A 24,473-nucleotide genomic window follows, 5' to 3' on the forward strand; every position below is an offset into this window, starting at 1 on the left:
GGCAAGGATATTAAAGTGGGTTGCCATTCCCTTATCCAAGGGATCTTCCTGACCCAGGGATCAAACCTGGGTTTTTCTACATTGCAGATTCTTTACTGTCTGAACCACCAGGGAAACCCAAGCTTCCTCATAAGCCATTTCTAACACTATTCTTACTGTGGTTAAAAATAAGAAAAAGAAAACTGAAAAATAGAGAGATGCAGGAGCTAGCACTGAAATTTTAAGAAAAGCAACTATCACACCATAACACCAAGCAGAAGGATGATTGCTGTCCTTACTCATAGTGGGAAACCATAAGAGGGCTTATTATAATCACTTGCTATGATTAACTCTCTACATTTTAATCATGTAACTCACGAACTAAGAAGAATAGAATAGCTTGTCCAAAGACAAAGTATAAGATGTGCCTTGAACTCAAAAATATAGTCAATAATGGATGATGGGAAAAGCCAGCAAGAAAATGTCAGACCTGGGAGACAACTGGTCTTCCCAGGTGGCACTAGTGGTAAAGAACCTGCCTACCAATACAAGAGAGGCAAGAGACATGGGTTCGATCCCTAGGTGGGGAAGATCCCCTGGAGAAGGGCATGGCAACCCACTCCAGTAATCTTGCCTGGAGAATCCCATGGACAGAGGAGCCTGGCAAGCTACAGTCCATAGAGTCACACAGAGTCAGACATGACTGAAGCGACTTAGCACGTACACACAGGGGTCAGTTAGGCAAGTAGAGATGAGAGCGTGTGAGGTGTAGAAAGGATGGAGTCAGGGAGAGAGGGCCACAGGAAGAGACCACCCTTTATATTCTATATAACTTTTATACAGCCAATAAGGAAGGACAAGAAGCAGAGTCCAAGGAATCACATGGTAGACAGAATAATGACCCTGACACAGATGTCCACATGTTAATCCCTAGAACCTGTGAATATATTATGTCACATGGCAAAGGGAATTAAAGTTGCTGATGGAATTAAGTTTGATGTTCAGCTGACCTTAAAATAGGGAGATTCCCTGGATTATCTGTGCAGGCCCCATGTCATCACAAGGGTCCTTAAAAATGGAGGCTGCTACTGCTAAGTCACTTCAGTCATGCCCGACTCTGTGCGACCCCATAGACAGCAGCCCACCAGGCTCCGCCATCCCTGGGATTCTCCGCAAGGATACTGGAGTGGGTTGCCATTTCCTTCTCCAGTGCATGAATGGGAAAACTGAAAGTGAAGTCGCTCAGTCGTGTCCGACTCTTAGCGACCCCATGGACTGCAGCCCACCAGGCTTCTCCATCCATGGAATTTTCCAGGCAAGAGTACTGGAGTGGGGTGCCATTGCCTTCTCCAAAAATGGAGGAGGGAAGCAGAAAAAGAGATGTGATGAGGCAAGCAGGGTCAGAGAGGCTCTATGTTGTTGGCTTTGAAAATTGAAAGGGAGCCCTCAAGCCAAGGAAAGCAGGCAGCCTTTAGAAGCTGGAAGAAGCAAGGAAACATATTCCCCCATAACCTCAGAGAAGGAATGTAGCCTTACTAACATCTTGGTTTTAGCCCAGTGATCTGTGTCAGACTCTGACCTCTAAAGCTATGAGACAATAAATTTGTGTTATTTTAAGCCACTAAGTTTGTGGCAATTTGTTAGCAGTGATGGAAGACTAACACAGATCTGTGCCCAACGATTGAGAATAAACTAACGGGGACAAACAGAATATTCAATAAGTGTTTTTTGTTAAAAAAAAAAAAAAAGGAGAAATGAGGGAATAAAGGAATATAATGCAGTTGGCAACCACACTCTGGGGTCCATCAAAAATAAGAGAGTCATCAGCCACACAACATGATAATAACAATCGATCCATAGACTCGACCTCATTTTCCCTGAACCTTCCCATTCTATGGAGTGTGGATAAAACCTGTCTAGTGAAGACAAAGTGTTAAAAATCAGGCTTAAACAAATACAAGGAGAGGTGCTCAACATTACTAGTCATCAGGGAAATGCAGATCAAAATCACAATAAGCTATAACCTCATATCTGTTAGAATGGCTATCATCAAATAGACAAGAAATCACAAGTTTGACAAGGATAGGGAGAAAAGGGAACTGTTGGTAGAAAGGTAAATTGATACAACCACCATGGAAAACAGTATGGAGGTTCCTCAAAAAATTCAAAATAGAACTATCATATGATCCAGCACTTCCACTTCTGAGTATATACCTGAATGAAATTAAATAACTGTCTCGAAGAGATATCTACACTCCTGTGTTCACTGTAGCAATAGTTACAATAGCCAAGACAGGGAAACAACCTAAGTGTCTATTGGTAAATGAATGAATAAATAGAATATTGATAAATAATCTATATCTCCAAAATATTATTCAGCTGTAAAAAAGAAAGAAGTTCTGCTATTTGTAATAACATGGATAAACCTTGAGGGCACTATGCTAAGTGAAATAAGTCAAACAGAGAAAGAAAATATGGTATGATCTCACATATGTGTGGACTCTTCTACGATTCTCATAGAAACAGAGAGGAGATTGGTGGTTTGCAGAGGTGAAGGATGTTGGTAGGGGAAATGAGTGATGGTATTCCAAGGGTATAAACTTCCAATTATGACATGAATAAGTTCTGAGGATGCAACCTACAGCATGGTGACAATAGTTAACAACACTGTATTATATATTTGAAAGTTGTTAGAAGGGTAGATTTTGAAATTTCTCACCACAAAAATAATTGTAACTTTATGAGGTGATAGATGTGTTAACTAAGCTTTTCATGGTAATCATTTTGCAATATATATGTATACAAAGTCACTACATTGTATACCTTAAACTTATACAATGTTCTATGACAGTTAAATCTCAACAAAGCTGGAAAAATTAAAATCAGACTTATTTCCCAGTTTCCCAAGTTACTGTGGTAGCTGATCAAGACTAATAAAAATGTATCACCTTTTAGCTGCAGAATGAGCCCTTTGAATCAGGTGGCCAAAGTGTCAGAGTTTCAGCTTCAGCATCAGTCTTTCCAGTGGATATTCAGGACTGATTTCCTTTAGGATGGACTGGTTGGATCTCCTTGCAGTCCAAGGGTCTTCTAAGAGTCTTTTACAACACCACGTTTCAAAAGAATCAATTCTTCGGTGCTCAGCTTTCTTTATAGTCCAACTTTCACATCCGTACATGACTACTGGGAAAACCATAGCTTTGACTAGATGAACCTTTGTTGGCAAAGTAATGTCTCTGCTTTTTAATATGCTGTCTAGGTTGGTCATAACTTTTCTTCCAAGGAGCAAATGCTTTTTAATTTCATGGCTGCAGTCACCATCTGCAGTGATTTTGGAGACCAAAAAAATAAAGTCTGTCACTGTTTCCACTGTTTCCCCATCTATTTCCCATGAAGTGATGGGACAGGATGCCACGATCTTAGTTTTCTGAATGTTGAGTTTTAAGCCAACTTTTTCACTATCCTCTTTCACTTTCATCAAGAGGCTCTTTAGTTATTCTTTGCTTTCTGCCGTAAGGGTGGTGTCATCTGCATATCTGAGGTTATTGATATTTCTCCTGGCAATCTTGATTTCAGCTTGTGCTTCATCCAGCTCAACATTTCTCCTGATGTACTCTGCATATAAGCTAAATAAGCAGGATGACAATATAACTGACTCATTTGAAAAGACCCTGATGCTGGGAAAGATTGAAGGTGGGAGAAGGCGGCGACGACAGAGGATGAGTTGGTTGGATGGCATCACCGACTCAACAGACACGAGTTTGAGTAAACTCTGGGAGTTGGTGATGGACAGGGAGGCCTGGCAGTCCATGGGGTCGCAGAGTTGGACACAACTGAGTGACTAAACTGAACTGATAGCTGCTGATCTTTTATCCAATAATTAGGCCAACCTCATTCCACTCCTTTCCTCCCACCATACAAAACACCTACCAGTCAGACCACCTTACCAAGCTCTCCACCTCCTAGGTCCTCAAGCTTGCTGCTGCCTCTGCCTGGCAGACTCTTCAGGCCTCCCCTATTGACTAGTTAGCTTCTAGTTACCATTTATCCTGCAGATTTCCTCAAAGAAATCTTTACCGGATTACTGATTGGGTTTGATCCTTTACTGCATATTCACATAGACTCCCAGGCCACCCTGAATCAGGAACACTGGTACCGCCCAATAGTACAGAAGAGTCCTTCCGTCAACCATATTCATATCAATATGAATCTACCCTTGCTGATTTAACTGGACCAAAATTTCTCTCCTGGGCTAAAGGCAGGGATAATATCTATCTTGCTCATTGTTCACACCTCAACATCTAGTGCTGACACGTGATGGGCTTCTGGAAAGTGTCTGTGGAATGAAAATCCTAAAATACCAAAACAATAAAAATCTAGGTCTTTTCAAGAAACTGATTCTTGTATTCCAACTTTGATTCTTCCAACCAAGATGAGTGTTTGGGGTTACTATTGATATTCTCTTCAAAATTAAAGTGATACTACATTTTACACATTTCTTTTCCAGCAGAAAGAATTAAAAATTTTATAATTTATATTTCAACTTTAATATACGAATAAAATGAAAGTCTATTACATCATAGGTGTGCATACATATAAATATACACATACTCTGAATTAGTCAGGGTTCTCCAGAGAAACAAGACCACTAGGAGACAGATGATAGAGAGACACATAGATAGATAGATAGATAAGCTTATCATAAGGCATTGGTGTATATTATGGACTGCTGTTGCTAAGTCGCGTCAGTCGTGTCCGACTCTGTGCGACCCCATAGACGGCAGCCCACCTGGCTCCTCCATCCCTGGGATTCTCCAGGCAAGAATACTGGAGTGGGTTGCCATTTCCTCCTCCAGTGCATGAAAGTGAAAAGTGAAAGTGAAGTCGTTCAGTCGTGTCCGACTCTTCGCGACCCCATGGACTGCAGCCTACCAGCCTCCTCCGTCCATGGGGTTTCCCAGGCAAGAGCACTGGAGTGGGGTGCCATTGCCTTCTCCGATATTAAGGACTATGGAGGCTAAAAAGTCCTACAGTTTGTCTGTAGGCTGGAGACCCAAGAAAGCCAGTAGTGTAGTTCCACTCTGAGTCCAAAGGCCTAAGAAACCAGGAGAACCAATGGTATAAGTCCCAGTCCAAGGGCATAAGACAAGTGTCTCAGCTCATGCAATCAGGAGGAGAGAGAGTTATTCCTTACCCCAGCTTTCACTCTACTCTGTGCTGTGCTGTGCTTAGTCACTCAGTTGTGTCCAACTCTTTGTGAACCTATGGACTGTACCTCGCCAGGCTCCTCTGTCCATGCGGATTCTCCAGGCAAGAATAGTGAAGTGGGTGGCCATGCCCTACCCCAGGGGATCGTCCCAATCCAGGGAGTGGAACCCAGGTCTCCCGCATTGCAGGTGGATTCCTTACTCTACTCAGCTCTCATCAAATTGAGTGGTGCCCATCCAAATCTGCTTAACTCAACCTATGAATTCAAGTGTTAATCTCTTCTGGAAACACCTCCACAGACACACCCAGAAATAATGTTTAACCAAATATCTGGCCACCCCCTGGCCCAATGAAGTTGACACAGAACACTTACTATCACACACAGATACATATGTATAATTTATTTTCTTCTCAAATAGCCTTTATTTTCACAAATGTGTTTTGATTCTAGACTCATGGAATGTTCCTTCACTCTCATACATGATGACTTGAGCAAGAGATTTCTCATGCAATCAGGCGGAGGGAGTGAGTTATTCCTTACCCCAGCTTTCACTCTGCTCTGTGATTTGCTGTGCTTAGTTCAGATGGTTGAATGAAGCTACCCTGATTTGCTCTCTTCCAAAACCACATGATTTAAAGCACATGTACTTCAGACTCCGGGAGATAGTGGAAGACAGAGGAGCCTGGCTTGCTACAGTCCGTGGGGTCACAAAGAGTCAGACAAGACTTAACAACTGAGCCACAACAACTTCAAAATTAACAAAATAAGTTCAACAATATACAAAAGGCAGAGTCCAAAAGGCAGAGTCTAAAAAAGATATTCTTTCCCAAAAAGATGCCCAAGAACCTGAAGCAGAATGAAGCAAAGTAAACCCCACCCCAGACACTCCCATCCTGTTCACAGGCTAGTCTAGTCATCAAAATTGTGACATTTCTAACTTATATATCCATGTGTTCATTTTCTGTAACTTCCATAACAAATTACCATAAATTTAGCAGCTTCACACCACACGAATTTATGATCTCACAGTTCTGTAGGTCAGGAGTCTGGTGAGCTCAGCTGGTTCCTCCGGCCCTGGTGTCACAGGCTGAGATCAAGTTGTTGGCAAGCTGGACTCTTATCTGGAGGCTCTGAGGGCGAGTCGGTTTCCAAGCTCATCCAGGCTGTTGACAGAATTCAGTTATTTGGGCTGCAGGCCTGAGGTCTCTGTTTCCTTGCTGGCTGTTGGCCAGGAGTCTCTCAGCCTGAATTCCTGTCATGTTGCCCCCTCCACTTCAAAGCAGCAACTTCCTGTTAGGTCCTCCTCATGCTCTGAATCTCTCTGAGTTCTCTTTCTGCCTCATCCCTTCTGCCTCCAGCTGGAGAAAGTTCTCTCTCTTAAGGGTTAATGGGATTAGATTGGCCCTACTTGGATAATCCAAAGTAATCGCCCTGTTTTATGGTCAGTAACTCTATTTATATCTGCAAAGTCCCATGTGCTATGTAACATATTCACGGGTTCCAGAGACTGGGACATAGACATCTTCAGAGGAGGAAAGGGACCCCGCATCTCAGAGGAGCTAAACGCAGAGGGGTGGAGGTCTCGCTTTTCCCCTCTTATGACTCTGGTTGTTGTTGTTTAGTCGCTAAGTCACGTCTGACTCTTTTGTGACCCCCATGGAGTGCAGCCCACCAGGCTCTTCTGCCCGTGGGATTCTGCAGGCAAGAATACTGGAGCAGGTTGTCATTTCCTTCTCCAGGGAATCTTCCCAACTCAGGGATAAAACCCAAGTCTTCTGCATTGGCAGGTGGATTCTTCATCATTGAGCCACCAGAGAAGCCTCTCTGACTCTAAAATGCTACAAATGATTTGTAAAAAAAAAAAAATTCCAGGAGATAAGATCAAGAGTTACACATACCAAATTGGGGATTCCATCTAAAATGCAAAGACATTCTCCCCCAGGAATGGAATATAACCCCCAACTAAGTAGAGTGGGTCTTGGAGTGGCTTCACTAGTTTACACAATCTTGGAAGAGACAACAGGGCTCAGGTCTTCCAATAATGATGGCACATCCCTTTACCCAAATTCTTCCTCTGGGGCACCACTGTGCTTTAGTGCTACAAAAAGTAGATGGATCACCAAAAATTCGCCATTCCAGAGGGTGGGACAAATGGAGAGAGTGGCATGGAAATATATGCCAAGTTGCTTCAGTCATGTCTGACTCTTTGCAATCCTATGGACTGTAGCCCACCAGGCTCCTCTGTCCAAGGGATTCTCCAGGCAAGAATACTGGAGTGGGTTGCAGTGCCCTTCTCCAACATATACAATACCATATGTAAAATAGATAGCCAGTGGGAATTTGCTGTATGATTGAGGGAGCTCAAACTGGTGCTCTGTGACAAACTAGAGGGGTGGGATGGGGTGGGAAGTGGGAGGGAGGTCCGAGACAGAGGGGACACAGGTATTCCTATGACTGATTCCTGCTGATATATGGCAGAAACCAACACTATATTGTAAAGAAATTATCCTTTAATTACAAATAAATACAATCTTAAAAATTTCAGCACTCAAACTGTGAAACGGTGGAGTCAGGAAATATGTCAAAGATGTGGTGGAACGGGAGGTAAGAATCTTCCCACACTCAGATTACATAAAGTTTCTAGACAGAGCCTCCAAGCATGAGTAAAGCTAGAAAAATGGAGTGACATGGAAAGCATGCAAGCTATACGGAGACAGAAAGAACAAAAGGGAAGGAGGGAGGGAGGAAAGAAAGGACTACTGAGAAAGAGAAAGAAGGAAGTATACACAATCTAGGGCTTCCCAGGTGGCACTAATGGTAAAGAACCCACCTGCCAATGCAGGAGACGTGAGATGCGGGTTTAACTCATGGGTTGGGAGGATCTCCTGAAGGAGGGCATGGCAACCCACTCCAGTATTCTTGCCTGGAGAATCCTCGGACAGCGGAGCCTGGAGAGCTATAGTCCATAGGGTCACAAAGAGTCAGACACACCCGAAGCAACCCAACACGCATGGCAAGCATGCAAGCTACATAGAAAAAGAAAGAAAGGGAAGGAGGGAGGGAGGAAAGGAAAGAGTGAGAAAGAAGAAAATGTACACAACCTAAAGGGGGAAAATTCCCAAGTGCTTCAAATTATTTAGAACGATTGAAAAAAGGCTCAAACTTATTTTTAAAAGAATGGCATGAGAGTATTGAGGTGTGAGGACCTAAACAATATTATCAAAGAACTATCGGATGAAAATTTAGGAACCGGTAACATGACACATATGGCTACAGACTGAATAAGTGTCATGGAGGAGAGAGAGAGGTAGTCACGCTGAAGACAGAAGAAAGATTAAAGCAATCGGAAACAACTTTGTTTTCAACTCAGTTTGAAAATGATGGAGTCTAGGTAAAGAGAGACTGTCATAATTGAGATCTGAAGCAGAAAACTCTCCAAATAATGTTGGGGTAAGCCTGTTAATGGAAAAAATATTCAAAAACACCTGTTAAAGGTGGTACTACAGACTTTATTCAGGATCATTGTAACAGGTGTAGGGACCACTGCCATGGAATTTTACAGCTGGAGAAAAGATTTGGGCTCAACTCTGAATACAGCATGGTCAAGTGGGAATTTATAGCCAAAGAGCAGGGTGAGGGTCAGTGGATAGAAAATAACTAAGAGGAAACAACGGGAGTAAAGGGCATTTGGCTAAACTGACTGGACAGGGTCCTTTGCTCAGGATACAATGAGAAAACATCACCTGCAGAATTGGTATGGGGGTGAGGAACCTGATCAGAGATTGAAGGTTATCAGGCATCAAGGGTACAAGGTTCTTGTCAAACTGACTTAGCAAAGTTTTTCCTAAAACTAGATTTTATAAGGAAGGGCATGGATGGGCCTAGGTGGATGAGTAAAACTTGCTCAAGCAAAGAATCTTTGTCAGCTCCCTAACCCAGGCCCTTTCAGGTGTCACACTGGTAAAGAATCCATCTGCCAAAGCAGGAGATGCAGGTTCAGTCCCTGGGTGGGGAAGATCCCCTGGAGAAGGAAATGGTAACCCACTCCAGTATTCTTGCCTGGAGAATCCCATGGACAGAGGAGCCAAGCAGACTACAGTTCATGGGTCTCAAAGAGTTGGACATGACTGAGCACACACATACATACATAACCCTAACCCTGACTCTGTTCGTCTTTCTACTGAGAGAAAGCAGGCTCTGCTCAATTCCCTAGGAGGAAAAAATATGGAACAACCATTTCATCTTGAGTTTGTCCTTTCACTCTGTTTTCCCAAGGACAGATGGATTTATCAGGTGGATCTGTGATTTTTGGGCCCTGCTTCGGACCTTCCTGTTCGTGGAGGTCTCCAGCTAGCTCTCCATCTCAGGATGAGTTAGAGTGCTGACGGAGGAACCAGAGACATGATGAGCAAATCTGTCTATTCAGGAGGAATATCATAAATCTACCTGGCCTCAGTTCTCAACGCATACCTTCCAGCTTTATTATAATAAAGATGGTGTGTGTGTATGTTAGTCATTCAGTCATGTCCAACTCTTCATGACCCCATGGACTGTAGCCCACCATGGGGGCCCCTCTGTCCATGGGGATTCTCATGGGGAATACTGGAGTAGGTGGCCATGCCCTTCTCCAGGGGATCTTCCCAAGCCAGGGATCAAACCCAGATCTCCCACATGTAGGCAGATTCTTTAAGGTCTGAGCCACCAAGGAAGCCCAAAAATACTAGAGCGGGTAGCCTATCCTTTCTCCAGGGGATCTTCCCGATCCAGGAATTAAATTGGAGTTTCCTACATTGCAGGTGGATTCTTTACCGGCTGAGCTACTAGGAAAGCCCTACACACCTGGAGATAACCACTATCCTCAGTTTTGTGTATATTATCTCCTTACTTTTTAAAACAATTTTTACACATCAGCATGTTTAATCAAATGCTGTTTATTTTACTTATTTTTTAACTTTAGAAAATGTTAGTTTCATAAGATGACTTTAGAATAATTTGTCAAATCTACCCCTAAAACAATCCTACAATTTTAATTAAAATGAATTATATTTAGAAGTGATTTGGGGGAGACACATTACCTCTATAATATCATGAATTATATAATACCTCTATAAAACATCATGAATTCGTGGTTCTGATCATTTTGACTTCAAATATCTCTGTCTCTCTTCTGTTGCTGTTTTTGTTTTTGTTGTTTTGCTTGAGGTTTGTCAGTAATTTATCCTTTCAATGAACTGCATCTGGAATGTATATATTAGAATTTGGTTCTAAATTCATAATTTTCTGCTTTAATCATTGTTGTTCTCTCCTACTGAGGTTCCCAGATTTCTCATATAGCCCTCTTTTAAATTCTGATATTAACACAACCAGTTTAAGCTTTATATTGTCTAACTTAATAAAACAAATGACATATTTAAAATTCTTGAGTACAATCTTACTAGTCTGGTTGTCATTCTGTTCTAAATATCCTATCATTGCAATTTTGTTTCCTTTTAATTTTTTTAAATTTCCAAGTTATTTGGTTTTTAAATCAAGCTTATATTGTTAATTTCTATTTGTCCAACATTGTGTTCAGAGGTTGTGTCTGTAATCTTTCTGCTTTTTTTAACATGATTAGTTTATGTGTTCTAATACATGATCATATTTTAATGTTCTAGGAACATATTTTTGTGTATAGGGTACAAAAATTGTTAATATCATCCACACAATTTAAATGGTTATTAGTGAAAGAATACAATTGCTGGAATATACTTAAAACACAACAGCAACAACTCACTAATGAAAATCTTGCATACATAAAGGGGTAGAGATCAATGAAAAAAGGATGGAAAAATGTAAATTTATCCTTTATCAATGTAAGTTGGCAATGGTTTTGCTTTGGACACCAGCTTTCTTTTTGTTTGTATTAACCAACTTTTTTGATGATTTCGCTTTACTTCAGCATTATTTTGTTGAATTTTTAAAATTCTCCATGAAAGTATTATTCTTTCAGTTGGGAAGCTTAACTCATTTATAAATATGTCATAATTTATATATTTAATATTATATCTATCCTTTAAAGTTGTTTTTACTCATTTCTTGTTTATAATTTATAATATGACTCAATTATTTATGCTAGTCTTTAATACATAGGAAAATATTTCCTAATTTTTAAATTTTATTTATAATTACCTTTATGTTTTTAAATCATTTTTTAATCTATAAATCCCAATTTGAGAGTCAAGAATGAAACTCATATATTCAATCAACAAACACATATTGAGCTATGACAACCACTGTAAAGATATTTGAAAATCAAATGGCAAAAAATAAAAGATAAACCTAATTCTTGTCCATGCAAAGCTTAAAATCTACTTGAAAGATAAACAAGTGAACAGGTAGTTACTACTCAGCATCACAAGGGCAACTCTAGAAAAATAAAAGATGCTACAGAAACATGTAGGAGAGACGCCACCTTGACTAAGATGTTCAGAGAATATTTTACAGAGGAAACGACATCTGAGCCGAGACCTTGGATTGAGTGAGAGTCAGCTAAGACCTTTTAAGCTTTATTATTTAACTTAGAACATGTTTAATTCTCTCCCCTACCATCACTACTTCTTAGTTGTTTTTAACATTATTTTTTGTTTTATGCTTAGATATTTGCTATTAACTTACCACTTTGCATTTAGGAGAAAATTTTGACTTTTCCTCAGACTTTAACAAGATAAGTTGGATGTATCTTTATTTCAACTAGTTTTAGTGTTCATATCCAGGTCTTTTAAGCCATTACCTTGCTATTTTAGTTACCATTTTCCCTGAAACATTATGGTTAAATATATTTTCTTGAGCTAATTTTCCTAATCTCTGTATCTAATTTTTCCTCTTTATCTTTAGGGATATTGTTAAATTAGTTATCCCTTCTTAACCACATATCTAGCTCCCGCTCTTTCTCTTTCACTTCAGCATATAAATATCCTCGGTGGTTCTAGTGGTAAAGAACCCACCTGCCAATGCATGAGATGTAAGAGATGCAGGCTCAGTCCCTAGGTGGGGAAGATCTCCTGGAGGAGGGCATGGAAACCCACTCCAGTTTTCTTGCTTGGAGAATGCCATGGACAGAGGAGCCTGGTGGGCTACAGTCCATAGGGTCACACAGAGTCAGACACGACTGAAGTGACTTAGCAGTAGCAGCAGCATAGATCATCATCACCTTTTCTGTTTGAAAAGTCTTGCTTTTTGACCCTTTCGTTTCTTATAGCTACAACCCTACATCATTCTCTTCAATATCAAACTACTTACTGCTTGAAGAAGTTGTCTATACTCATGTCCAATTCATAAACACCCATAGGCTCTTCAAACCCCTGTTGCAAGTCAGTTGCTACCCTCACCACTCTCCTGACCCTTCTCTCACCAACATTATCAAAGACTTTCCAGTTGCCAAAATCAAAGAAAATGTTTAAATTTTTATGACTTGACTACCATGCTACACTAAATCTGTAGAGCATCTTCTTTGTCACAAAACTCTCTTCTAATTTGGCTCTTAAGACTCGTCTGTGGTTTTCCTGCTTCCTTGTCCTTCTATTCTTCCCCCTTTCTTCAGTCATCTCTAAGTACTGAGGTTTTCAGACCTTTTGACGTCAAAAAGAACTCTTTTCTCATCTCTCCTCTTCTCATGCTAATACTTATCCTATCTGATATTGTATAATCTCCATGGCATCAAATAATGCCTGCTGCTAAGTTGCTAAGTCGCTTCATTCGTGTCCGACTCTGTGCGACCCCATAGACGGCAGCCCACCAGGCTCCGCTGTCCCTGGGATTCTCCAGGCAAGAATACTGGAGTGGGTTGCCATTTCCTTCTCCAAATAATGCCTACATGCCTCCAAATTATATTTATCTGAAACCAAACTAATGAGCTGGACTCAGATCATTACATCTAATCGTGCATGTGGGTCTCCACTTGGATGTCCAATAAGCATGTTAATTCAATGTGATCATCCTCCTCCCAATATTCTTTTCCTATATTCCGTATGTTTTAATCACTTCTCTGAAACCAGAAACCTAAGAATAATCCCTGACTCATCCTTCTCCCTGACCTATGTGCTCAAGCATCAGTTACTACTATTTCTACCTTTCAAATGTATAGCTTCTTCTCCGATTTCCTACTATTGACTTAATTCAAGTTCTCATAATTTACCAGTTGGATCATTGCCAAGGTCTTCCATTGCCTCCATTCTTGCTCCACTCCAATCCATTAATTAGATTTATCACAGAATTATTTTCCTAAAATATGAATATGAGCATGCCACTTATACATTTCCATCTTTCAATACCTCTTCACTGCCTTGAACAGTTTTCAAATCACGAACCTGGTATTCAAGGTAGTTTCTTATCTAGTCCCTTCTGTTAACTGCACTGCCCCCACTCAGACACACAGCTTCATGCAACCATTTTCCCTGACAAAACACTTTCTCCCTTTGCATACATAGCTACCTCTAACTGCAAATTTAAAAGCCACCTCTTTTTCCTTGCCCGATTGAGTCTCACTTATCCTTTTAGATAGCCCATGTGTTATCTCCTATCCTCTACCAATTTGCATCTGACAATTTTATCCCCCAATCTGGGTTACATATTTTTTCAAGTGTTTATATCATTATTATAGTCATTTTTATCATAACATTTATAACATTTAAAATGACTGTCTCCAGTATTCTAATCAAGAATTCAATGAGGGCAGGAATCATGTCTTAGAAATACTTCTGCTCTGAGAGCCTATTACCAATGCACTGTGATCAAGATAGAGATTTACAGATTTATATGAAGGAACAAGTAGTTCAGCATAGATGTATTCAGAGGACATACAGGAAAATGACCAGATCATGAAAAAAGCTTGTATGTCAGATAAGTCATCAAAGTCATTTTAACAGGAAATGATGTGACCCAATGTACATGTTTAAAACCTCATCCTTGTGGCCATGTGGTGAATAGACCATAGAATAATAGAACTAGAGGAAGCAAGAGCTTTGAAATGGTTCGCGTGAACAATTATGAAAACCAAGCTGATGACAGCAAGGATGGAGAGTGGGTGGCAGATATAAACAATATTTGGACAGTAAAGTGAATAGGAGTCAATAGCCAATTCAATATAGGAGTTAATGAGGCATTAAGAACCACAAGCATCTCTAAGACTTCTGGCTTGACTGACTAAGAAGATAGATTATTCATTTTGGAAATCATCAAGTCATATTAAGCTTATGCTCTAAACAGGCAGTATACTAGGTGCTTGCTTAGACCACAAGATTAATAAATGAAACATGAGACAAATAAATAAAATAGAGTCCTTGTTCTTCACAGTATGCGGTGAAAGAAATAAACACATGATAGAACATAATCAAGGTTATTATGGATCTATAGGCAAGGTCTCTAGGAGAGCCTGTGGATTCAACTGATCACTGAAGTCTGGAGGTCACGATGATGGTTCATTAGGAATGTGAAAGACTTCTAGAGAGGGCAGAAAAACTGCTTTCAATGTTGTAACCTCAAATGTATCAGAGGCATTTGGATCCAGTGAATACAGGGTTTTCTGCTCGTCAATAACTGGGAAATTTTTGTGTATCTGGCAGAGGAACACTTGACATCCAATCCAATGTATCTCAGTACCTGATTCAGGTGAAAAGAAGCTACGGGACTGCCCTTCAGCTAGGCTTTCCCAGGCACTGTAGGAATGAGAAAGTCTTTCCTCTGGAGGTTCCTTGGAGGGGCAAGACCCAAGATCCGCTACTTTAGTATCATGGTGGATGTCTCTGTTAGGTTTCTATATTGAGTCACCATCAGGAGCATTCAAAGGAGGACAGGAAGACAAGTTTGAGGCAACGTATGGATTTTCCATGTCTATGCATAGACTCAGGGCTAAAGGTACTGAATTCAGGGTACTCTGATGTAGCAGATCCTTCAAATGAATTTCAGTTAAGAGTGTTCTAAGAGCCACAAGGAATGGTTGGAGTGTAGGAAATGGGATGGATAGATGCCTGGGGTGGTACACCTGAGTCAATGTTCTTATTTAGCTTGGATCAAACTATGGTCTTAGCAAGAAAGCTGTGGTTGGTCCCAAGAGTTTCCTGTTCAGCCTGGTGTTTCTTCTTTCACCTAAACATCTTGCAGCAAAGAGCAAACACCACCAACAGTGAAAATACCCTCGTTATAAAACTATTCCTATGCTTTCAGCCAATCATTCCATGGAGACAATACATGTTGACTTGAAGTGGTGTTCTCAGAGTGTTTTCCTCTGTATGCATGCCCTGTGCACAGTTATAGTGATAGGAGCCATGTGTATTCTCACAAAGGGCCCAGTTATGGCAGAAGTTTCCAGCACATTCCTTAACGTCACTCAATGTCACACATTCCTCAATGTCACTCTGACGCCTTTCTCCCCTAAAACCTGAATCACACAGACAAAATTGTATCAAGCAAACTGTCAAAACATGTTCCACCATTTTCACAGGGTTTATCTTTGCAGCATGGGCTAAGCTGGCAACTCTGATCAGTATATAATTGTCTACATTGGCAAACGAAGTCCATTTTCCACAATGCATGTACCACCACAAAGGCATGGATGGGAGGAACACAGGTTGATGCTCACCTCACAATATGCCCCTATGTTTAAGGCACTGTATTTGCAATAAGAACCTCCAGTAGGTAATGAATTGCAAATGCTTCCTTCCTGGCAAGTATTACTTAAGCAGTCTTCTACAGCTGCTCATAAGCAGCCAAGAGATACATCCACTGATTATTCAATGTGTACATAGCTTCTTGGTTTGCTACTGAAAGGGATCTCCTACCCATTCATATAAGTGGAACCCATACAACCCCTGAAACCATTACTAACTTAGGGGATCTTCCATATCTTATGCCTTGCTGGCAGATATGACCACCAAAAAACACATGGTTGACTATCCAGGTTTAAGGCTTTCAGAGCTCCTGGGTCTGTGCCTGTTGCAGGGTGAACTTTGTCTAGAACCGAAATGGTGTAGTTTCCATCCACTTCAAGAGACACTGCATACCACAGCCCATCAGACTTGAATGCTTTAAACAAACGCAGTTCCAGGGCCCCTTCCACAGTCACATTTGTGTTGTAGTCTTTCATTATGAATCTCCACGATGCCATAGTCAGTTCCTTGAGTATACATTATGACTGCAGAGCAGAATATGCTCTAAGTCGCAGGGTCAGTTTCATCTCTAACTTGTTTTTATTTTCAAGATTCCCATTTTATTAAGGACTTCCCTACTGTCTCAGACAGTAAAGAATCTACCTGTAATGCAGGAGACACAGGTTCGATCCCTGGGTTGGGAATATCTCTTGGCGAAGGGAATGGCAACCCACTCCGGTGTTCTTGCGTGGAGAATTCCATGGACAAAGGAGCCTGGAGGGTTATGGTCCATGGAGTTACAAAGAGTCAGACACAAACGAGAGAATAACACTTTTGTTTTAATAGGTAGACTGAGCAAAGCAGATTGTACTCCCTAATATGGGTGGGGTTTGTCCAGTTAATAGAAGGCCAGACAAAAGACGGATCCTCCTGCACAGAAAAGAACTCCTTCTGCTTGACCATCTTGGAGTAGGAACATTGTCCTTTATCTTGCCTTCAAATTCAAACTGAAACACAGGCTTTTCCTGAGTCTCAAACCTGCCAGCTTTTGCAGTGGAACTATGTCTTTGGCTCTCCTGGTTCTCAGGCCTTAGGACCCAGACTAGAATGAGATTCCTGGGTCTCCAGCTTGTCAGCACACTCTACAGATCTAGAGTCTTGCCAGCTTCCATAATTGCATGAGCCAATTCTTTAAAATAAATCTGTTTATATTTATATATCTTATTGGCTCCACTTCTCTAAGAGCATTAACACACGTCTTTTACCTATTGATCTTATTGACTGTTTCCTATCAGAATGTAAACATCATGATTTTTCAGTCTTGGTCACCACTTGGTCACTTTTAGAGCCTAAAATATGTCTGGCCAATTGTATCCATTCAAAAAATCTCTTACGGGATTAATTCATAGATATATACAGATTTGAGAGTATTCAGCAAAATGCCAGATTTTCCTTTCAGTTTAAATAACATAATACACAGAATATTTCTTATAATTTCAGTGGATTCTGGTTCACCTAAAATAGCAGTCTTTGGCAGAAGAGTCATGTAAGAGAAGAACTTAAAATACAGAAAAATTTCAAAGAAACATTCAAAGATGTTTTGAAATATACAGTATGAAGGAGTTAAATACCCAACAGAAAGAGGAAGGGACAGATAAGAATATATATCTTGTGAGAAGAAAATAAGTCAAAAATAGAATGCAATTGATAAGAAGTCCTAGATTATGCCTTCAGGATCAAATATTTTTAAAGAGACGTTAACTAGAAACTTCTCTAAATGTGTGTGCATAATCACACTTTTAGACTGCTTTTTCTGAAAGCTTTTAGATTTATAGGCTATAAGACTTTTATGAAAAGAGAAAAGGCTATTGAATTATATCATTTAAAAATTTGAAAGTTCTGCCTTCAAGTTGAAGATGGTTGACTAAGCATACACATTTCCTTTTCTCCCCACCACAAATCTCTCTGAAATTTATATTGAAATAATGCAATATAAAAATATGAATTAATATAGACATGCAGGAAAATGAGGGAGGCTTGGACAGGAACAATGAGGATTTCTTGACGAAAGAAATGAGATAAAATGGATGCTGGATGCCTTTCAAAACAAGATATAAACAAATGAGGTTTTTCACTTTAAAAGTGGGTTTTCTTTCAGAAGAAATACTGAAAAAAAAAATCCTAAAAGCATATGCAACTAAAACTGACTCATCTACTAAACTATGGGTTGGGTGGTAAGGAAATTAAAGCTTCAGAAGGCTCTGAGTTCAAGGTGCAGTTGAGTACATTAATTTTCTCTATCTCCTAAGGCCCTGTCTGTTTGTGGTTTAGTTACTAAGTCGTGTCCAACTCTTTGGCGAGCCCACGGACTGTAGCCCACCGGGCTCCGCTGTCCATAGGATTTCCCAGGCAAGAAAACTGGAGTAGGTTACCATTTCCTTCTCCAGGGGATCTTCCTGACCCAGGGATCAAATTCATTTCTCCTGCATTGGCAGCACAGTAAACCCACAGCTGAGGGAACAGAAGGATGACTATCAGTAAATAAGGAATTCAATAGTTCTCTGGAAGACACAGAGAATGAGGAGGAATATATTGATGATGCAGAACATAGGAAGGTACAGCCTAAAATACACACACACAGAGGCTGTACCAATGCGAGATGTCTACTGGTCTGTTGGTAAGACTCAGAAATACTATACTTGGTACATCAGATGGTAGACAGACACTAAAAACAAGAGGCTGAAGAGAAACAGTCAACCCTCTCCTGGAACCCACGTGTTTCTCCCTGTCACCAGGGATGACCATGTAGCAGGATAAAGTAAAAACCAGTCAAGTTGATGTGGTTGGAAGCCAGGATACTTGGGGTGGAAGAGAAGAGATACAGGTGTGACATCAAAGTAAGGTAATATCACGTAGTTTTACATTTGAATTAGAAATATTAGTGAGAGGTAAAATAAGGGTTAGCTTGTCCAAGAATGGCCACCTGCAAGGAGAAAGACCTGGCCTTTGTGAAGCTATGTGACAAGTGGCTATAACCCAGCCACCCAAGGCCATCAGTCCTGGCCAAGCATGATGTTTAGACCCAACAACTCCATCCGTATTAGTTTCCTGTGCTGTTGTAACAGACCCCCACAAGCTGAATGCCTTAAAACAACATAGATTGACTATTAATGTTTCTGAAAAGCAGAATTGTAAAATGGGTCAGCAGAGCTGTGTTCCTTTAGAAAGCTCTAATGAAAATCTGTTTTCCCACATTTTCCAACTGCTAGAAGTTGTTCATGTTCCTTGGCCTTTATCCTTTCCATATGCAAAGCCAGTGATGGCCGGTCTAGTCGTTTTCACATTGAGTTATACTCTGATACTAAATTTCTTGCTTCCCTTTTTTTACATTAAAACAACCCTTGTGATCAAATTGGGTCCATCTGAAGAATTTAGTTTAATCTAATTTTAAGGTCATCTGATTGGCAAACTTAATTCCATCTACAACCTTAATTCTCAGGACTTCCCTGGTGGTCCAGTGGCTAGGACTCTGTGCTCCCAATGCAGGAGTGCCTGGCTTTGAACCCTGGGCAGAGAACTAGATCCCATATGCCACAACTAAGAGTTAGCATGCTGCAACTAAGATCCAGGACAGCCAAATAAATAACATAAATAAAAACTTAATTCTCACTCTTGAGAGTCTGGTGGACTGCAAGGAGATCAAACCAGTCAATCCTAAAGAAAGTCAACCCTGAATATTTATTGGAAGGACTGATGCTGAAGCTAAAAGCTCCAATATTTTGGCCACCTGATTTGAAGAGCTGACTCATTGGAAAAGCCCTTGATGCTGGAAAAGATTGAGGGCAGGAGAAGGGGACAACAGAGGAAGAGATGGTTGGGTGGCATTACCAACACAACAGACATGAGTTTGACAAAACTCTGGGAGATAGTGAAGGACAGGGAAGCCTGGCATGCTGCAGTCCATGGGGTTGCAAAGAGTCAGACATGACTTAGTGACTGAACAATAACAACAATTCACACTTGCCATGTAATGTAATCACAGGATCCAGGGATGAGGACAAGGACAATTCTGAGAAGGCCATTATTTGGTTTACTAAACTACCATACCCAGGACCTGCCAGGAAATAGTTTCCCCAGCTATGAATACTATATGGTGAATTCTATCACTAACTTATTATATTGTATAGCTACACCTATAAGGTTGGGACCCTGGCCCCCTGATTACATCAGGAGAAAGGCAAGTACTTTGCTAATCATGATGCTTAAAGTCATGTGGCCCAGGTGTCGTCTCACTCTCCCCAAATCTAACATCCTGCCCTCTCAGGTCACTGTGACCTGCCTCAATAGTGTGAACAGCAACAAGGAACCTTTACATCTGCTGCTGCCCATGGGCTCATGAATTTTCCCCAGTGAACACTAATCCAGCAGCTTTGGTGCTATTAAACTATTTTCTCCATGGAAATCGAATACAGCTTAGAGCTTAAACAAGCAATCATGGTCAACCAAAATGCTTGGACTCTGTTCCATTAAAATAATTTTGATAAGAGCAAATGAAGGTACTTAACACCTCAGTGAATTAAAGCAAAAGTTTTGTTACAAAGGATAGTAATGCAGTAAAAGCCTTTGACTGTGTGGATCACAATAAACTGAAAAATTCTGAAGGAGATGGGAATACCAGACCACCCGACCTGCCTCTTGAGAAACCTGTATGCAGGTCAGGAAACAACAGTTAGAACTGGACATGGAACAACAGACTGGTTCCCAATAGGAAAAGGAGTACGTCAAGGCTGTATATTGTCACCCTGATTATTTAACTTGTATGCAGAGTACATCATGAGAAACGCTGGGCTGGAAGAAGCACAAGCTGGAATCAAGATTGCTGGGAGAAATATCAATAACCTCAGATATGCAGATGACACCACCCTTATGGCAGAAAGTGAAGAAGAATTAAAGAGCCTCTTGATGAAGGTGAAAGAGGGAAGTAAAAAAGTTGGCTTAAAGCTCAACATTCAGAAAACTAAGATCATGGCATCTGGTCCCATCATTTCACGGCAAATAGATAGGGAAACAGTGGAAACATTGGCTGACTTTATTTTGGGGGGCTCCAAAACCACTGCAGATGGTGATTGCAGCCATGAAATTAAAAGATGCTTACTCCTTGGAAGGAAAGTTATGACCAACCTAGACAGCATATTAAAAAGCACAGACATTACTTTGCCAACAAAGATCCGTCTTGTCGAGGCTATGGTTTTTCCAGTAGTCATGTATGGATGTGAGAGTTGGACTGTGAAGAAAGCTGAGCGCCGAAGAATTGATACTTTTGAACTGTGGTGTTGGAGAAGACTCTTGAGAGTCCCTTGGACTGCAAGGAGATCCAACCAGTCCATCCTAGAGGAAATCAGTCCTGGGTGTTCATTGGAAGGACTGATGTTGAAGCTGAAACTCCAACACTTTGGCCACCTGATGCAAAGAGCTGACTCACTGGAAAAGACCCTGCTGCTGGGAAGGATTAGGGGCAGGAGGAGAAGGGGATGACAGAGGATGAGATGGTTGGATGCCATCACAGCTCAATGGACATGAGTTTGAGTCAACTCCAGGAGTTGATGATGGACAGGGAGGTCTGGTATGCTGCGGTTCATGGGGTCTCAAATAGACACGACTGAGCGACTGAACTGAACTGAACTGAACTGAATGGAGAAAAGAAAAGAACACTGACAGGAAATCTACACTGCATCCAGAACTCACGTTCACACAACCTAGAGGGACAGCAACAGTAAAACTGAATGGATGATTGGCTGCAGCAAGAATGGGCTGCTTGTAGCTTCTCTCACTGAGATGAAACAAAAATGATCTTACTACCCTCATGGTACTGGGCTTCTTAAATCACAAAAAGCCTCATAATTAGGTACATAGGTAGCTATTTCTAGAGCTAAGTTTGCCTGTTGCATAACAGATTTTGTTAAATTTGAAAATATGCAGCATGAAATAATTTCACAATGGACCTAAATGTAAAACTATACTACTCCTAGAATAAAACATAGAAGACCAAGAAGATCTTGGGTGTAGTGATGACTTTTTAGTTACAACACCATAGGCATGATCCATGAAAGAAATCACTGATAAGGTGAATGTCATTAAAATAAAACACTCGGGAAAATGATAAGACAAATTACAGACTGGGAGAAAGTATTTGCAAAAGACATATCTGTTGAAAAACTATTATCCAAAATATACAAAGGACTATTAAAACTCAACAAAAAGAAATAAACAACCTGATTATAAAGTAGGTCAAATAGCTGTTAGATACCTCACCAAAGAAAGCAGACAGATGGCAAGTAAGCAAATCAAAAGATGCTCTACATCATATGTCAGCAGGAAAATGCAAATTAAAACAACAATGAGATACCACTGCATTGAAAGTGTTAGTCACTCAGTTGTGTCCAACTCTTTGCAACCCCTGTGGACTGTAGCCCTCCAGGCTCCTCTGTCCATGGGATCCTCCAGACAAGAATACTGGAATAGGTTGCCATTTCCTTTTCCAGGGGATCTTCCTGACCCAAGGATCTAACCTGGGTCTCCTGAATTGCAAGCAGACTCTTTACCATCTGAGCTACTGTACCACTACCCACATTAAAATGTCCAAAATCCAGAACACAGACAACATCAAATGCTGAAGAGGATGTGGAGCAACACGAATTCTCATTCATTCCTGGAGGAAGGCAAAATGGTCCAGTCACTTTGGAAGACAGTTTACAGTTCAGTTCAGTTCAGTTGCTCAGTCGTGTCTGACTCTTTGTGACCCCATGAACCACAGCACGCCAGGCCTCCCTGTCCACCACCAACTGCTGGAGTCTACCCAAACCCATGTCCATTGAGTCGGTAATGCCATCCAACCATCTCATCCTCTGTCGTCCCCTTCTCCTCCTGCCCTCAATCTTTCCCAGCATCAGGGTCTTTTCAAATGAGTCAGTTCTTCGCATCAGGTGGCCAAAGTATTGGAGTTTCAGCTTCAACATCAGTCCTTCCAATGAACACCCAGGACTGATCTCCTTTAGGATGGACTGGTTGGATCTCCTTGCAGTCCAAGGGACTCTCAAGAGTCTTCTCCAACACCACAGTTCAAAAGCATCAACTCTTCAGCACTCAGCTTTCTTTATAGTCCAACTGTCACATCCATACATGACCACCGGAAAAACCGCAGCCTTGACTAGACGGACCTTTGTTGACAAAGTAATGTCTGTGCTTTTTAATATGCTGTCTAGGTTGGTCATAACTTTCCTTCCAAGGAGTAAGCATCTTTTAATTTCATGGCTGCAGTCACCATCTGTAGTGATTTTGGAGCCCCAAAAAATAAAGTCAGCCACTGTTTCCACTGTTTCCCCATCTATTTGCCATGAAGTGATGGAACCGGATGCCATGATCAGTTTACAGTTTCTTACAAAATGAAACATTCTTTTGCCATACAATCTGGCATTCACGCTCCTTGATATTTACCTAAAAATCTAAAACCTAGCTACCCAAATACCTAAAATAACCCTAAAACTACAAATTTACGGGCACACAAAAACCTACAGACAAATGTTTATAGCAGCTTTATTCAAAATTGTCAAACTTGGAAACAACCAAGGTGTCCTTCAGTAGGTGAATTAATAAACTGTAGTATACCCAGACATGCACGCGTGCATGTGTGCTCAGTGTTTCAGTTGATCTGACTCTTTATGACCCCAAGGACTGCAGCTTTCTAGGCTCCTCTGTCCAAGGGATTCTCCAGACAAGAATACCGGAGTGGGTTGTCATGCCATTCTCCAGGGAAACTTCCCAACCCAGGAATCGAAACCACATCTCTTATGTCTTCTGCACTGGTACTTGAGTTCTTTACCACTGAGCCACCTGGGAAACAGTATATCCAGACAATGAGATATTATTCAGAACTTAAAAGAAATGAGCTATCAAGCCATGAAAAAACATGGAGAAAACTTAAGTGAATATTACTAAGTGAAAGTAGCCAATCTAAAAGGTTATTTTCTATATGACATTCTGGAAAATCTAAAACTATAGGGACAGTAAAAAGATCAGTGGTTGCCAGGAGTTGGAGTGTGAGGCAGGGATAAGTAGCCTAAACATAGAATTATTAGGGCAGTTAAAAAGTCTGAATGATACCATAATGGCATATACATGTCTTTATATTTTTGTACAAACCCACAGAATGGAAAACACCAAGAGTGAACTCTAAAGTAAACCATGGATGTAGGGTGACTATGATGTGTCAATGCACGTTCATCAATTGTAACAAACATACCACTTTGGTGGAGAATGTTGATAATGGAGGAGGCTATGCATGTATGGGGGCAGGTGGTATATGGAAAATCTCTGTATCTTCTCAATTTTGCTGTTTCCCTAAAACTGAAGTGAAGTGAAGTGAAAGTCACTCAGTTGTATCTGACTCTGCGACCCCATGGACTGTCCATGGAATTCTCTAGGCCAAAATACTGAAGTGGGTAGCCTTTCCTTTCTCCAGGGGATCTTCCCAACCCAGGGATCAAACCCAGGTATCCCGCATTGCAGCTGGATTCTTTACCAACTGAGCTCTCACGGAAGCTCCCTAAAACTACTCTTAAGCAAATAAAGTCTTTTCTTTCAAAAAAGAATATGCAACTTGTCCT

At 40.9% G+C, this 24,473-nt stretch overlaps 1 long non-coding RNA gene across 1 annotated transcript in view; it reads right to left on the reverse strand.

Annotated features, from left to right (window-relative positions):
* Positions 1 to 2,560, reverse strand: part of LOC145532421 (uncharacterized) — a 93,536-nt gene extending 90,976 nt beyond the window's left edge. Inside the window, exon 1 of the long non-coding RNA XR_014073223.1 lies at positions 2,469 to 2,560. This is a non-coding gene — a long non-coding RNA (uncharacterized LOC145532421). The remainder of the gene's footprint in view (positions 1 to 2,468) is intronic.
* Positions 2,561 to 24,473: the final 21,913 nt, after the last annotated feature.

This window comes from Giraffa tippelskirchi, chromosome 2 (assembly GCF_054371585.1).
Source record: "Giraffa tippelskirchi isolate mGirTip1 chromosome 2, T2T-mGirTip1v1.2.pri, whole genome shotgun sequence".
Classification (NCBI taxonomy): Eukaryota; Metazoa; Chordata; class Mammalia; order Artiodactyla; family Giraffidae; genus Giraffa; species Giraffa tippelskirchi.